This window comes from Oratosquilla oratoria, unplaced genomic scaffold (genome assembly GCF_046742065.1).
Source record: "Oratosquilla oratoria isolate Oo_2021 unplaced genomic scaffold, ASM4674206v1 SCAFFOLD86, whole genome shotgun sequence".
NCBI classification, from domain to species: domain Eukaryota; kingdom Metazoa; phylum Arthropoda; class Malacostraca; order Stomatopoda; family Squillidae; genus Oratosquilla; species Oratosquilla oratoria.
The window spans coordinates 102,233-117,857 of record NW_027467750.1 but is presented as its reverse complement, the minus strand read 5'-3'; the positions used below and the strand labels follow the sequence as shown (position 1 = coordinate 117,857).

Sequence of the window (15,625 nt, the reverse complement as noted above, 5' to 3'; positions counted from 1 at the left end):
GTACCGTATTTTTTGGTGTATGACCCGCGGCTTTTTGCCTCAGAAAGGGGCCAAAAATCGGGGGTGCTGGTGATATAAAGGTGTGGGTCATCTGTGGATTCTGGTTAGAAATTGCCCTTTTACGCAATAAAAAAAAGAAAAAAAAAATTGAACGATTATAGTCAACGCAAGGAGAAATGACCGATAAGGCGTGGCTTGGAGATTTCCCGGTGTTGCCACATATGGGCATCCATGGCGAGAACGTGCGTGTGGATGCAATGTTTTCTGAATGCAGTGTGAGGGGGGCGGGGCCAGAGATTAGATGTAGTGGCAACGTCGCTCTCGCATGCACATATGCCATATCTACACTTAAAGAAACGAAACCTTTGTATAGAAAACATTGCTTTGATTTTTATCTCAGTGGTGGTGTGTGACAAAAAATTATAATATAATCATATGAGGCAACATTATAAAATTATAAAATAGAATTATATAATAAAATAAAACTATAAAATAATTATATGTGGCACCACAGGGGAACTCCCAGTGGTCCGCCCTAACGGCCAGATCTCAGTGCATAGGGTATAGTTTAGTTTAGTTGGGTGCCCTCTCGGATCGGGGATTTGCAGGAGGACCGACCGGGTTCGTTGAATGAAAGTTGATCAATGTCATAATACAGCGCGCACGATCAAGACAAACGACAAAGAGAAGGTAGGATTTGTCAGTATCTTACCCACTTTACATGTTCTTGTTATTAATAAAGGCATTGTCACAAATAAAACAGGCTTAACTAAACAGCATGAACATACAGTACAAGACTGACTGGTACCAACACCAACATCGTGTGCCGCAATCAAACAAAAACAAGCGGGCAGCCATTTTCGCAGTTACAAATTACAAATTGTACCTGATTCCTTAATGCTAAATTTGTGCATTACATGTGCATAATGGGTCGTTCAAGCATGGAGAAAAATTAAAGAATCGACTATTCAGAACGATTTCCGTAAATCAGAATTGTGCCATCCTGCAATGTTCGATGCATGCTACGACTCGGAAAAGGAATCGGACAAATCCGAAATGGAAATGGAAACGGATGAGGTCACTGCATCAGAATTGGCCGATTTATACCACAACCTCTTCCATGACGAAACAGAGGAAGAGGAATTCGATGGCTTCGTGAGCGATGATAGGCCTTCATAAACATTATTGACTCTGTCGTCTGTGATCACTGATTGTGCTTTTTTTCTAATAACGATGTGCTCCATTGACTCTGTTCATAACAGTTCAGTAATGTGCTCTATTATTGTTCTATTCTATTGATGAAACAGAAAATTTAGAAAAAGCCTCAGCTTTGAAATTACTTTGATCACCACGTCAACGGCCGGCCATAACAACAACCGCCGTGAGCTGTGCCTGGGGCCACCCATGCATGGGTAGTATACATCGTCGGATCTACAGTGCCGTGCATGCCATATGACTGCAGGTCATACAGCGGTGTGGGTCTTGTGTGGATTTTCACTAAGGTGTAAGGGGGTGCAGGTCATATAACGGTGCGGGCTATAGTCCGAAAAATCTCTGCATGTGTGTGTATTGCCATTAAGCAGTATGTTAGGTATGTGACAAACAAGAAATATTGCAGGTGACAGCAGCAAGGGATAACAGTACCAGTACCCCTGTTCTGCAGCCAGTCTCCAGCAGTGACCCTGTTCTGCAGCAAGGTGCCAGCAGTGACCCTGTTCTGCAGCTAGGTAGGTGCCAGTTATGCTTCACTCTAGCCATACTCATCCCCATCATATGTAGGTTATCTTGTTGTTTGTATTATTCCAGTATCACACAAACACATTTCTCACTTCTTTTGTTTTTGCATTTCAAAGATCTATTTTTTCTATGAAATGGTTATGTTAGGTTTAAGTTAGGATATATTAGATGAGTCAGCCCTGTATTTTGCCTACTGCCCTGGTTCAGAAGCAATGTAACAAGACACAGTACATCTACAGCAAGGCCATTCCAGTTAGCAACCTCCCCTCTTTGTCACCTCATGCAGAAAAAAGAGAAGACGGAGAAATTCCTCTGGGCTGCATCAAAACATCATTCACACTTAACAACTCCATCCCTCTATCCCCCACCTGCTCCCATCCTTGCATCATGGTGTATGCATGTAATAGTTATGTCATCTGTATAAGAAGAAATGTTCATTTCTGAGGTGTTGGGTGTAGGTATATTGTATATGTAAAGATTAAAGAATGTGGGAGATAGAACTGATCCCTGTGGTACTGTTCCTAAAGTTTCTGGTGTGCAATGATTGGACATTATATGACATGTAGACATTTCTACACAGCCATTCTCCACTCACCCCTATCTCCTGCCTTCTCCCTTCCTTGCCCAGCAGACATTCCCACATTGCTCACTGCCTCTTTCACCCCAAATATCCATCTCATCCTTAAGTTCTTCACTCATTCTTTCCCTATATCCAAACCATCCCAGTACTCTTTCATCAGCCTTATCTGCCATCTTCTTTTCTGTTCCTGCACCCCTCCTCAGCTTGTTTCTCGCTCCAACCAATGTTGTAACTCCTACCATACTTTTTAGACATTTCATCTCACATTTAAACTTTCCCTCTCTGCCTTAAATTCCAGGACTCTGCCCCAGACAGTGCCATTGGCACAATCACCACTTCATATAATCTCCTCTGCATCCATTCCCAGGTGCCTATTTCTCATGACACTTTTTAATCCCCCAAGGGATTATCTCCACCTCCACTTCCCCCAATCCTACCACATGTGACCCCAACTACCTCCAGCCACTCTCCTTTAAGACTTACTTCCAACTTACTGCCATCCTGTCTCCTTGTACATCTCATCACTTTACTTTTACCCATATTTACCTTCAAATTTTCTCCTATTGCATACTCCATCACTAACAATCTTAATCCCCCTCTCACCAAACCACAAGTGCAGTGTCCTCAAAGAGCAACTGACTCACCTCTCAATTTTCTCCATTTTTTTAACCACCTCCAGTCCCCTGCCCATTACCCTCGCATTTACCTTCTGCACCATCCCATTCATGTACACATTGAACAGCCATACCAACATGACGCATCCCTGTCGCAGTCCCACCTTTACCTCTAACCACTAACTCTTTCCATTTCTAATTCTAACAAAGGCTCTACAACTCTCACAGAATCTCTTGAATGCCCTTGACAGCTTCCTCCAATCCATATATGCAAAACCTCTCATAATGCCTCTCTATTCTGTCATAAACCTTTTTCTGATCCTTAAAGGCCCAGAAAAGATCCTTACATTTTGTTAAAGGTTTCTCATATATCTGCCTTACCACAAATATCTAATCCACGCAACCCCTACCTTTCCTAAACCCACACTGTTCCTCAACAATTACTCCCTATGTTCCTCTCCTAAACCTCTCAAAACCCTCTCAACTAGTGTAGTCTTCTCAACTACACTCAACTAGTGTAGTCTTCTCAACTACACTCGACAAAATGATTCCTCTGAAACTACTACTCACATTTGTCCCCTTTTCCCTTGTAAAGCAGATATATATAGGCACTCCTCCAGTCCTCTGGCACTCTACCCTCCCTTAGAGACACATTAAACAACCTCACTAGTGCATATGGGCCTGGCAGTGAGAAGAGTGTAGAAGAAAGTGAGGCCTTTTGGACAGAATTAAATGAGTGCATAGAGGATTTAGGGAGAAATGTCAATGTAATAGTACTGGGAGACCTTAATGCTAGGGTAGGAAATGATCCAATTGATGGAGTGGTTGGGAAATGTGGAGTTCCAGGAAAGAATCGTAGTGGAGAGTTGATGGTGGAAATGTGTCTAAAAAGAGAGTTGATGATAGCAAATACAGTATTTCGGAAGAAAGTCAAGCATAAGTACACATGGGAGAGGGTGGTGGATGGAAGAGTGGTAGATAGAGCATTGATGGAATATGTAGTGGTAAATAGGACTATGATAGGAAGAGTTATGATGTACATGTGCTAAGGAGACAGGGTGGGGGAATATCAGATCATTTTTTGGTGGAAGGTAAGTTGAGAGTGGAGGATAGATGGAGAAAGAGGAAAGGGACCAAAGGTAGGGAGGTTCTTAGAGTGAACTCGTTAAAAGGAAAAAGAGAAGGAGTACAAGAAGAAGCTGAGAGAGGAGTGGGAGGGAGTGAAGGATAGAGTAGAGCTAGGTGTGGAGGAGGAATGGGGATGGTTCAAGGAGGGAGTCATAAAGTGTGCAAGGACGGTGTGTGGAACAAGAAGGACAGCAGGAAATAGAAGAAAGGGTAGTGAATGGTGGGATGAGGAAACAAAGAAGGTTGTAGAAGAGAAGAAGCGAGCTTTCACAGATTGGTTACAAAATAGGGCGAGGGAGTCATATGAGAAGTACAAAGAAAAGAGAAGTAAAGCAAAAGGTAAAGGAGGCAAAGAGGAGAGCAGATGGGAAGTGGGGTAAGAGTATGACAGAAAATTCTGAAAGTAATAAAAAGATGTTTTGGAAAGAAATTAAGAGAGGAAGAGGAGGCGAATCAAGTAGAGAAGAAAAGGTAAAAGGTGCAGATAGAGAGATGATAATGGAAGAGAAGGCAGTAAGGGGAAGATGGGCAGAATATTTTAGGGAGTTGCTAAATGTGAAGGAGGATAGGGAGGGAAAGATAGTTGCAGTGGGAAATGCTAAGAAAATGAGAGTGATAAGTGAGGAAAATGGAGGAGAAATAAGGAAGGATGAAGTGAAGGCAGTTGTTAAGATGATGAAAGCAGGTAAGGCACCTGGTGTGGATGGATGCCATGCAGAATGTCTAAAAAAAGGAGGTACAGTGATGGTGGACTGGTTGGTGAGGTTATTTAATGTTTGCTGGAGAAAGGGTAGAGTGCCGGAGAACTGAAGGAGTGCCTGAATAGTTCCACTTTACAAGGGAAAAGGGGACAAGTGTGAATGTAGTAGTTTCAGAGGGATTAGCTTGTTAAGTGTAGTTGGGAAGGCTTATGGGAAGATCTTGATTGAGAGGATTAGGAGAGGAACAGAGGGAGTAATTGGTGAGGAACAGTGTGGATATAGGACGGGTAGAGGTTGTGTAGATCAGATCTTTGTGGTAAGACAAATATGTGAGAAAGCTATAGGAAAGGGGAAGGATGTTTTTTGGGCATTTATGGATCTGGAAAAGGCTTATGATAGGGTAGACAGAAAGGCACTGTGGGAGGTTATGCAGATATATGGGATAGGAGGAAAGTTTCTAGGAGCTGTCAAGAGTTTTTATGAGAGTAGTAGAGCTTGTGTCAGAATTAGAAGTGGAGAGAGTGAGTGGTTCGAGGTAAAGGTGGGACTTGGTCAAGGATGCGTTATGTCGCCCTGGTTGTTCAACTTATACATGGCTGGGGTAGTGCGAGAGGTAAATTCAAGGGTAGTGGGTCAGGGATTGGAGATGGTTAAAGAAAATGGAGAAAAGTGGGAGGTGAGCCAGCTGTTGTTTGCTGATGACATTGCACTTGTGGCAGGATCGGAGGAGGGACTGAGGAAGTTGGTGACAGAGTTTTGGAGAGTATGTGATAGAAGAAAGCTAAAGATAAATGTGGGTAAAAATAAGGTGATGAGATGTACAAGGGGTGAAAGTGGCAGTAGACTGGAAGTGAGCATTAAGGGAGAGCGACTGGAGGAAGTGGATAGTTTTAGATACTTGGGTGCAAATGTGGCAGGAAAAGGTGGAGTGAAGGTGGAGGTAGAATGTAGATTGAGAGAAGCGAGTAAATGCCTTGGTGGATTGAAGAGTGTAATGAGAAATAGACATATGGGAATGGATGCTAAGAGGAGATTGTATTTACCTAGTTGTAATATACCTGGAAGGGAGCTATGCTCGTGATGACCCGTCTTTGTATCTCTCCGCATCAAGTTTTATCTTAAAATCTTTTAAAATGTTTGCACATACTGTTTTGTTGTCTAATTTGTTCCATGTATTAATCACTCTGTGTGGGAAACTGTTCCTTTTCAAGTTTTTTCTATAACTCTTTTTTCAGTTTTTTTCGTGTCCTCTCGTTTTACCGTTGTCCCACACTAACAAGTCATTTCTGTCTAAAACTTCCATTCCTTTCATTATTCTATAGATAGTCAGCAAATCTCCTCTTTCTCTTCTTTGTTCCAGAGTTGGTAGGTTCAGTTTGGATAGTCTTTGCTCATATGTTAGTTCGGCGAGATTCAGTGCTAGTTTGGTTGTCGCTCTTTGTAATCTTTCTAGTTTCTTAATATTCTTTTTGGTACTGGATGTCCATAGTGATGCTGGGTACTCAAGTATTGGTCTTATTAGTGTAGTTAGTATTTTCTTTATCATTTCTTCATCCATATAAGTAAATGCCACTTTGATTGACCTCAATAAATTTTAGGTTTCTCCGAATATTTTATTCATATGATTATCAGGTTTCATGTCCTTTCCAATCATCACTCCAAGATCTTTTTCAGAGTTTTCTTTTTTTCTTTTTTCTTCTCCAATTCTTTAATCTTTTGATATTCTGTTTTTACTCTTTCCAGATTCCATTATACTGCATTTTTTTATATTAAATTTCACTTCCCACTTTTGAGTCCAATTCCATATTGTGTCCAGATCTTGTTGCAATGAGTTGCAGTCCTCTTCCGTTTTTACCTTCTTAAGTAATTTTGCATCATCTGCAAAAAAAATTCATATAGCACTCCATGCCTTCATTCATGTCATTGATGTATACGGTGAACATGATCGGGAGTGATTGTGCCAATAGCACTGTATGGGGCAGAAACATGGAACATAAGAGAGGAAGAGAGAAGGAGTTTGAATGTGTTTGAGATGAGGTGTCTGAGAAGTATGATGGGGGTTACTAGGCTAGATAGAGTGAGAAATGAGAAGGTGAGGAGAAGAGGGGGGTGGAAAGAGAGTTTGGAAATAGGGTTGATGAAAGAGCATTAGGATGGTTTGGACACATGGAAAGAATGAATGAAGAAAGACTAGTAAGAGAGGTATGGAAGGCAGATGTGGAGGGAGTGAACATGAGGGGACGTCTTAGGATGAGGTGGATGGATGGGGTGAAGGGTGCTCTGGGGAAGAGGGGAATGTCTGTTGAGGAAGGACGGGAGAGGATGGAAGACGGGTGAATGGAGAATGGTTGTATATGGATGATGTTGTGATAAATGAGGTGGAATGGGCGGGGGGATGGGGGATGAGGTAGTATGTGTGAGCAAAATTTGATGCAGCCCCTTCTCCTTTTATGCATTGGGGGATGGAGAGGGGGGGTCGCCGATTTAATGAAGCGGCTTTGCTGTGGATGTGCTGTGTCTTGTGACACTGCTTCTGACCCAGGGCAGTTGACAAGGTGCAGGGATGACCCGTCATCCAGGAGGTGCTAAGATAAGAGGGAGGGTGGAGGGGTGTGGAGTGTATTCAGGGATGGAATGGGTGGGAGTGATTTTATGCCTTTTCCTTTTTGGCTACCCCCTGTATACCTGTGTAGGTATGGGGTTGTGGCCACCGCTCGCCACCAGTTGTATACCTGGTGTATACCAGTGTATATCAGTGTAGTACGGTTGAATAACCGTTAAAATTTGGTGTGGGTGAGAGCACCGCTGGACACCAGTTGTATACCTGGTGTATACCAGTGTATACCGTTATGGTATGGTTACGTAGGGAAGTCTTAATGTGGCGAGATAGACTCCAAAGCGGGAGCTTTCTATTTTATTTTAAACAAGAAGAATTTCAGGTTGGTACAAATGCAAATGGCCCTTTGGGGCTAAATACAATAAGTGCCAGGCCTTGACCTAGGGCACGATAGCTCTGACCTCCGGCCGGTAGGTTCGTGACCTACCCAGCCTCTGGCAGTAGGTTCTTCACCTACTCCAGCTCTCCCAACATTACATGGATGTCATAGAATATATAGGGTTAGAAGGGTTGCTGTAAGCAAGGGCGTTAGTCTCGTTAATCTATGGATTGGGGACAGTTTAGATATATAAGGGTTAGTTGTATAATTGGTGGATATTGTTAGGTATATTATATCTATGTTAGTTTATGCGTAATACACTAGGGCAGTTATAATAAAAGGATTTATGATACGTGTCTGGTGACACTAGGTATCTATACTTGTTTGTCTTCAAATTGTGCTGTGTTAGGGGTGCATGTCGTGGGAAATGCAAGGTAAGCAAGAGGAAGTCTCGCTCTGTTGCAAGCATGTGGATCACGTGCGTGGTGGGTGATGATTAATAATGGTGAAGGATACATTGCCTCCCTGACCTTTTTGAGGTACGTCCTCGTACCTTGGGTTAAGGTCGTGACAGTGGGGATGGCATACATAATTGAATATAGATATGATAATTTGTAAGTTTGCTAGTGGGTGATATTGATCAACAAAATATGTTTGAATGAGTAAAAAAGGTGGGATTTTTTTACGTATATTATCATATCTTTTTTTTTTTTTTTTTTTTTTTCAGTAAGCTATGTACAAAACATTTTACACTAGTATAATCTCTTTTCAATGAGGACAAATTTCACTGTTCACCATACACTTGTTTCTCTGTTCAATGAGAATTTATTTTATAATCTCTTTTCTATGAGATAGTACTATTTCACTACAGTCATAGCTTACTGAAGACATGACATCCTAAGTGGTTAGTGTGTTTTTAATTAATATGTTAGTTTGTGTAGAGCTAAAAATACATATTATTATAACATTTTATAGACATATAAACTTATACAAGTTTGTTATTTAAGGCAGTTAATTTATTTTATTTATCTATTAATATATTTTTATTTATTCATCTTGTTTGAGTGGGTGGGGTTTTGAGTGTATTATTCCGGGGCTTCACGGTCGGAAGGAAGTAGAGAAGTACTTTTATAGTTATTTAAAATAAAAAAATTTTTTTATAAGGAAATGATCGTGAGGACCTATCCCATCGAATCGCATGACGTCCTGCGTCCGATGGGGGAATAATTTTTACGTGTTGGATATGTTCATCTTGGGAATTGTCGTTGTATATTGATTTATCTTAATTTACTATGTTTCGGGTGACTGCCTGGGAGATTTCTTCGCAGTGACATTTTGATATTCTAATTCTACGTTAAAATTGAAAAAGTATTTGTAAGTTAAAATTACATAGTGGATGTTTTGATTATTAGGTTTTGTTTATCGTGGACTTTGAATTTCTATAATTGTAACTAATAGATAGTTCTACGTGAGCTAATTTACATTTAAAAAAAAAATTGTAATTAAAATTATTATTACATTTGTTATGCATATACACTATGGGTGTATGATGTACAAGAATAAGATTAAATAATTACTTAACGCAGGTCTGCGCTGAATTCTGGAAGCACTGTTCTGCTCTGTTGGTGAATGTGACACTGTCGTGGGTTAAGTTGTTGACGTCCAGCTGACGCTGAACAGCAGTGTCAGCAATTCTCGGTATGCCAAGGGTGGCGGTTGTGGTTGGGGTGGGTAAGCGAGAATGCTGACCCGATGTAAGCCTCTGGTCTGGCCGGTCATAGCGAAGCTTCCGGTCTGGGTGGACTTGGAGGGGGGGGGTGGAGGTGGTTTCTCGTCCGGCTTCTGAATTATATATAAAAAAAGGGGGGAATTAGTGGGAGTCTATGGTTTATACTCACGGAGATTGGTGACGGTAGTTTGGGTGGCGGACGAGTGTCTCGTCGGCCTGGGTTTTCGTCTTGACTGAAGTCGTGATGTCGTGTTGATCTAGGAGTTGGTGCGCTGGATCTCTACAGGTGATTAGCTTGGGTTTACTGCTTGAAGGGATATAGGTTAGATATGCTTACCGAGGTGCTGAGCTTGCAGATTTCGCGTTGTTCTCAGGTGAAGTTCTATCTCTTGGTTTGGAGTCGTGATGAGGTGCGGTGTAGAGTTGACCGGTTCTTCTATGTCGCTGTAGATATCTGTCTACAGAGACTATGGTAGCGTACTGCCACCAGGTGGTTCAAAATCGAATGGGTTCGATTTCACCACCGTTGCTCCTTCTGAATGTTCTGAATGGTAGGCGTGGCTTGAATGACTGAAGAATGTATTCGGCCTTCTGTGGTAGGCATGTGTGAAACCAGTGTTTCGTGGTATAAGGTAGGCTTGTATCTTCGGAGGTTGGAATAGAGTACCGCTCGCCAGTTGGATTGGTTGTGTAACCTTGTGTAGTATGGCTGATGACGGCGCTTCTATTCAGGACGTGGGCGAACCGCTGCTGCCGCCAGTTGTATACCTGTGTAGGTATGGGGTTGTGGCCACCGCTCGCCACCAGTTGTATACCTGGTGTATACCAGTGTATATCAGTGTAGTATGGTTGAATAACCGTTAAAATATGGTGTGGGTGAGAGCACCGCTGGACACCAGTTGTATACCTGGTGTATACCAGTGTATACCGTTATGGTATGGTTACGTAGGGAAGTCTTAATGTGGCGAGATAGACTCCAAAGCGGGAGCTTTCTATTTTATTTTAAACAAGAAGAATTTCAGGTTGGTACAAATGCAAATGGCCCTTTGGGGCTAAATACAATAAGTGCCAGGCCTTGACCTAGGGCACGATAGCTCTGACCTCCGGCCGGTAGGTTCGTGACCTACCCAGCCTCTGGCAGTAGGTTCTTCACCTACTCCAGCTCTCCCAACATTACATGGATGTCATAGAATATATAGGGTTAGAAGGGTTGCTGTAAGCAAGGGCGTTAGTCTCGTTAATCTATGGATTGGGGACGGTTTAGATATATAAGGGTTAGTTGTATAATTGGTGGATATTGTTAGGTATATTATATCTATGTTAGTTTATGCGTAATACACTAGGGCAGTTATAATAAAAGGATTTATGATACGTGTCTGGTGACACTAGGTATCTATACTTGTTTGTCTTCAAATTGTGCTGTGTTAGGGGTGCATGTCGTGGGAAATGCAAGGTAAGCAAGAGGAAGTCTCGCTCTGTTGCAAGCATGTGGATCACGTGCGTGGTGGGTGATGATTAATAATGGTGAAGGATACACCCCCCTTGTAAGGGGGAAAAAGCCTTGGTATATGTATGTATCCGACCTAGATATGGACCAAAAGGTCTCCTGTCGGCATGCTCCGCCTTTGTAATCCTTTGTATGTATGTACTAGTGGAGGAGGAATGGGGATGGTACAAGGAGGGAGTTGCATGGCGTGCAAAAACTGTGTGTGGAACAAGGAGGATGGGAGGAAATAGAAGAAAGGGTAGTGAGTGGTGGGATGAGGATGCAAAGAAGGTTCTAGAAGAGAAGTGAGCTTTCACAGATTGGTTACAAAATAGGACAAGGGCATCATATGAGAGGTACAAAGAAAAGGAAAGAGAAGTAAAGCATTAGATAAAAGAGGCAAAGAGGAGAGCAGATGTGAAATGGGGTAAGAGTATGAGAGAAAATTTTGAAAGTAATAAAAAAATATTTTGGAAATAAAGAGAAAGAAGAGGTGAATCAAGTGAGAAAGGGTGAAGGGTGCAGATGGAGAGTATGGTGTAGGAGATTGCAGTAAGCAGAAGATTGGCAGAGTAGTTAAGGGAGTTACTAAATGTGAAGGAGGATGGGGAGAGAGGGGTGGTTGCAGTGGAAAGCACTAAGAAAATGAGTGATGAGTAAAGAAAATAGAGGAGAAATGGGGAGGGATGGGGTGTGGGTGGTTGTTTACCTAGCTGTATTATATGGAAAGGGAGCTATACCCGTAGTGACCTGCCATTGTATCTTTCAGCATCAAATTTGTTTTTAAATTCTTGAATAGTATTTGCACACACTGCCTTATCTAATTTATTCCAGATATCCACCACTCTGTGTGGGAAGCTATTCTTTTTCAGATATTATCCATAACTATCCTTTTTGAGTTTCTTTTCATGTCCTTTTGTTTTTCTCTTGTCCCACTTTAATAAATCTAAAGGACTTCCATTCCTTTCATGATTCTATAAATAGTTGCTACAGTAGATATCCTCTTTCTCTTCTTTGTTCCAGAGTTGGTAGTTCCAATTTGGACAATCTTTGATCATATGTCAATTTGGAGAGTGTTGGTGCCATCTTTGTCGATGCTCCGGGGTATTGGCTGCATGTTATTGTGGCAAAGTAGCATGCAGTTGATACTTTAGGGTCTATATGGGGCGCCCCTACTGACCAGAGCCACACATCAATTTGTCTGTGTTAGAGGAAGTCTCTATTCATAGGAAAATGATGACACTTATTATACTGCGACTGTCCCTCCATTAGGCTGTCCCCCCACCCTTTGTTACTGTCCTATACCATTTCTCTGAATATTCAATTCCTTTTTTTCACCTACCCTGTGGTGGGGAAAAAGAATGCTGCCACCAAGTCTTCACACTTGAGTTGTATGAGGAGACAAAAACGGGATGGGGATAGGACTAGGAATCCTGCTACCTGTAGCCCCAAAGGGGACATCCCTAGAAAAAAGTAAAGGCATAAGAGGGTCTAGGAGTTTTCTAACCAGTGCCCTAAGGTTTGGATCTTATAATGTGCGTGAATGTGGTACAAATGAGAGTACAAGGGAAGAGATAGGCAGTATGTTTGTGTGAAGAAAGATGGATGTGTTGGCATTGAGTGAAACTAAGTTGAAAGGGAGGGGTGAGTGTGAGTTTGGGAATGTAGTTGGGAGGTTCTCAGGAGTGAAGAGATGGACGAGGGAGAGAAGGGGTGGCTATACTAATAAGTGAAGAAATAGGTAAGCGTGTAGTGGAGTGGAAGGAGGATTCATCAAGATTAATGTGGATGGAGGTGAAGCTGGGAAGGGATATGTGGGTTTTTGTAAGTACGTCTGGGGCTGGTAGTGAGAAAAGTGTAGAGGAAAGGGAGGCATTTTGAATGAAATTAAATGAGTGCATAGAGGGATTGGGGAGAAATGTTAATATAGCGGTATTGGGAGACCTTAATGCTAGAGTAGGAAATAAACCAATAGATGGAGTGATTGGGAAGTATGTAGTTCCAGGAAAAAATCATAGTGGAGAGTTAATGGTAGAGATGTGTCTCAAAAGAGAGTTGATGATAGCAAATACAGTGTTTAGTAAGAAAGTTGAGCATAAGTACACATGGTCGAAGGGTGGTGGATGGAAAGGTGGTAGAGAATTAATGGATTATATAGTGGTAACCAGGAGTATAGTAGGAAGAGTTAAGGATGTACATGTTCTAAGGGGAGAGAGTAGGGGAACATCAGATCATTTTTTGGATGGAAGGTAAGTTGAGAGTGGAGAATAGGTGGAGAAAGAGGAAAAGGTAGGGAGGTATTTAGAGTGAACTGCTTAAATGAGAAAGAAAAGGAGAAGGAGTAGTAGAAGAAGCTGAGAGAGGAGTGGGAGGGAGTAAAGGAGAGAGTAGAACTAGCAGTGGAGGAAGAATGGGGATGGTTCAAGGAGGGAGTCATAAGGTGTGCAAAGATGGTGTGTGGAACAAGGAGGGCGGGAGGAAATAGAAGGATGGGTAGTGAGTGGTGGGATGAGAAAGCAAAGAAGGGTGTAGAAGAGAAGAAGCAGGCTTTCATAGATTGGTTATAAATTAGGATGAGGGAATCATATGAAAGGTACAAAGTGAAGAGAAGAGAAGTAAAGCTAAGAGGCAAAGAGGAGAGCAGACGTGAAATGGGGTAAGCGTATGACAGAAAATTTTGAAAGTAATAAAAAAATGTTTAGGAAAAAAATTAAGTGAGGAAGAGGAGGTGAATCAAGTAGAGAAGAAAAGGTAAAAGGTGCAGATGGAGAGATGATAATGGAAGAGAAGGCATTAAGGGGAAGATGGGCAGAATATTTTAGGGAGTTGCTAAATGTGAAGGAGGATAGGGAGGGAAAGATAGTTGCAGTGGGAAGTGCTAAGAAAATGACCGTGATGAGTGAGGATAATGGAGGAGAAATAAGGAAGGATGAAATGAAGGCAGTTGTTAAAATGATGAAAGCAGGTAAGGCACCTGGTGTGGAAGGATGCCATGCAGAATGTCTAAAAAAAGAAGGTACAGTGATGGTGGACTGGTTGGTGAGGTTATTTAATGTTTGCTGGAGGGTAGAGTGCCGGAGGACTAGAGAAGTGCCTGTATAGTTCCACTTTACAAGGGAAAAGGGGACAAGTGTGAGTGTAGTAGTTTCAGAGGGATTAGCTTGTTAAATGTAGTTGGAAAGGCTTATGGGAGGATCTTGATTGAGAGGATTAGGAGAGGAACAGAGGGAGTAATTGGTGAGGAACAATGTGGATTTAGGACGGGTAGAGGTTGTGTAGATCAGATTTCCGTGGTAAGACAGATATGTGAGAAAGCTATAGGAAAGGGGAAGGATGTTTTTTGAGCATTTATGGATCTGGAAAAGGCTTAAGTCAGGGTAGACACGAAGGCATTGTGGGAGGTTCTGCAGATATTCGGGATAGGAGGAAAGCTTCTAGGAGCTGTCAAGAGTTTTTATGAGAGTAGTAGAGCATGTGTCAGGATTAGAAATGGAGAGAGTGAGTGGTTCTAGGTAAAGGTGGGACTTCATCAGGGATGCGTTATGTCTCCCTGGCTGTTCAACTTATACATGGATGGGGTAGTGCGAGAGGTAAATGCAATGGTGGTGGGATAGGGATTGGAGATGGTTAAAGAAAATTGAGAAAAGTGGGAGGTGAGCCGGCTGTTGTTTGCTGACGACACTGCACTTGTGGCAGGATCAGAGGATAAATGTGGGTAAAAGTAAGGTGATGAGATGTACAAGGGGTGAAAGTGGCAGCAGACTGGAAGTGAGCATTAAGGGAGAGTAACTGGAGGAAGTGGATAGTTTTAGATACATGGGTGCAAATATGGTAGGAAAAGGTGGAGTGGAGGTAGAATGTAGATTGAGAGAAGCAAGTAAATGCCTTGGTGGATTAAAAAGTTTAATGAGGAATAGACATCTGGGAATGGATGCTAAGGGGAGACTGTATGAAGGAGTGATTGTGCCAACAGCACTGTATGAAGCAGAAACGTGGAACATAAGAGAGGAAGAGAGAAGGAGTTTGAGTGTGTTTGAGATGAGGTGTCTGAGAAGTATGATAGGGGTTACTAGGCTAAATAGAGTGAGAAATGAGGAGGTGAGTAGGAAAATAGGGGTGGAAAGGGAGTTGGGAGATAGGGTTGATGAAAGAGTATTAGGATGGTTTGGACACATGGAAAGAATGAATGAAGAAAGACTAGTAAAAGAGGTATGGAAGGCAGATGCGGAGGGAGTGAACATGAGGGGACGTCCTAGGACTAGATGGATGGATGGGGTGAAGGATGCTTTGGGGAAGAGGGGAATGTCTGTTGAGGAAGGACGGGAGAGGACAGAAGACAGGGGTGAATGGAGAATGGTTGTATATGGATGATGTTGTGATGCATGAGGTGGAATGGGCGGGGGGATGGGGGGTGAGGTAGTATGTGTGAGCAAAATTTGACACAGCCCGAAGGGATTTCTCCCTGTCTTCTCCTTTTATGCATTGGTGGGACGGAGAGAGGGGGTCGCCGATTTAATGAAGCAGCCTTGCTGTGGATATGCTGTGAATTGGAACACTGCCTCTGACCCAGGGCAGTGGACAAGGTGCAGGGATGACCCGTCATCTAGGAGGTGCTAAGATTAGAGGGAGTGTGAGGGAGAGTGGAATGTATTTAGGGATGAAATGGGTGGGAATGATTTAATGCCTTTTCTTTTTGGCTACCCCCCTTGTAAGG

General features: G+C 42.4%; 1 long non-coding RNA gene across 2 annotated transcripts; it reads right to left on the bottom strand.

The window, feature by feature from the left end:
• Positions 1-9,188: 9,188 nt before the first annotated feature.
• On the bottom strand, positions 9,189-13,568 carry LOC143024054 (uncharacterized). Of its 2 annotated transcripts, none has more exons than XR_012966252.1 (2): positions 10,333-13,568; positions 9,189-10,193 (listed from the first exon to the last, which is right to left on the bottom strand). It is a non-coding gene; the product is annotated as an uncharacterized LOC143024054 (long non-coding RNA). The 2 variants fall into 2 exon arrangements; XR_012966253.1 differs by lacking the exon at positions 10,333-13,568 and adding an exon at positions 10,241-10,277.
• Between the last annotated feature and the right edge of the window lie 2,057 nt (positions 13,569-15,625).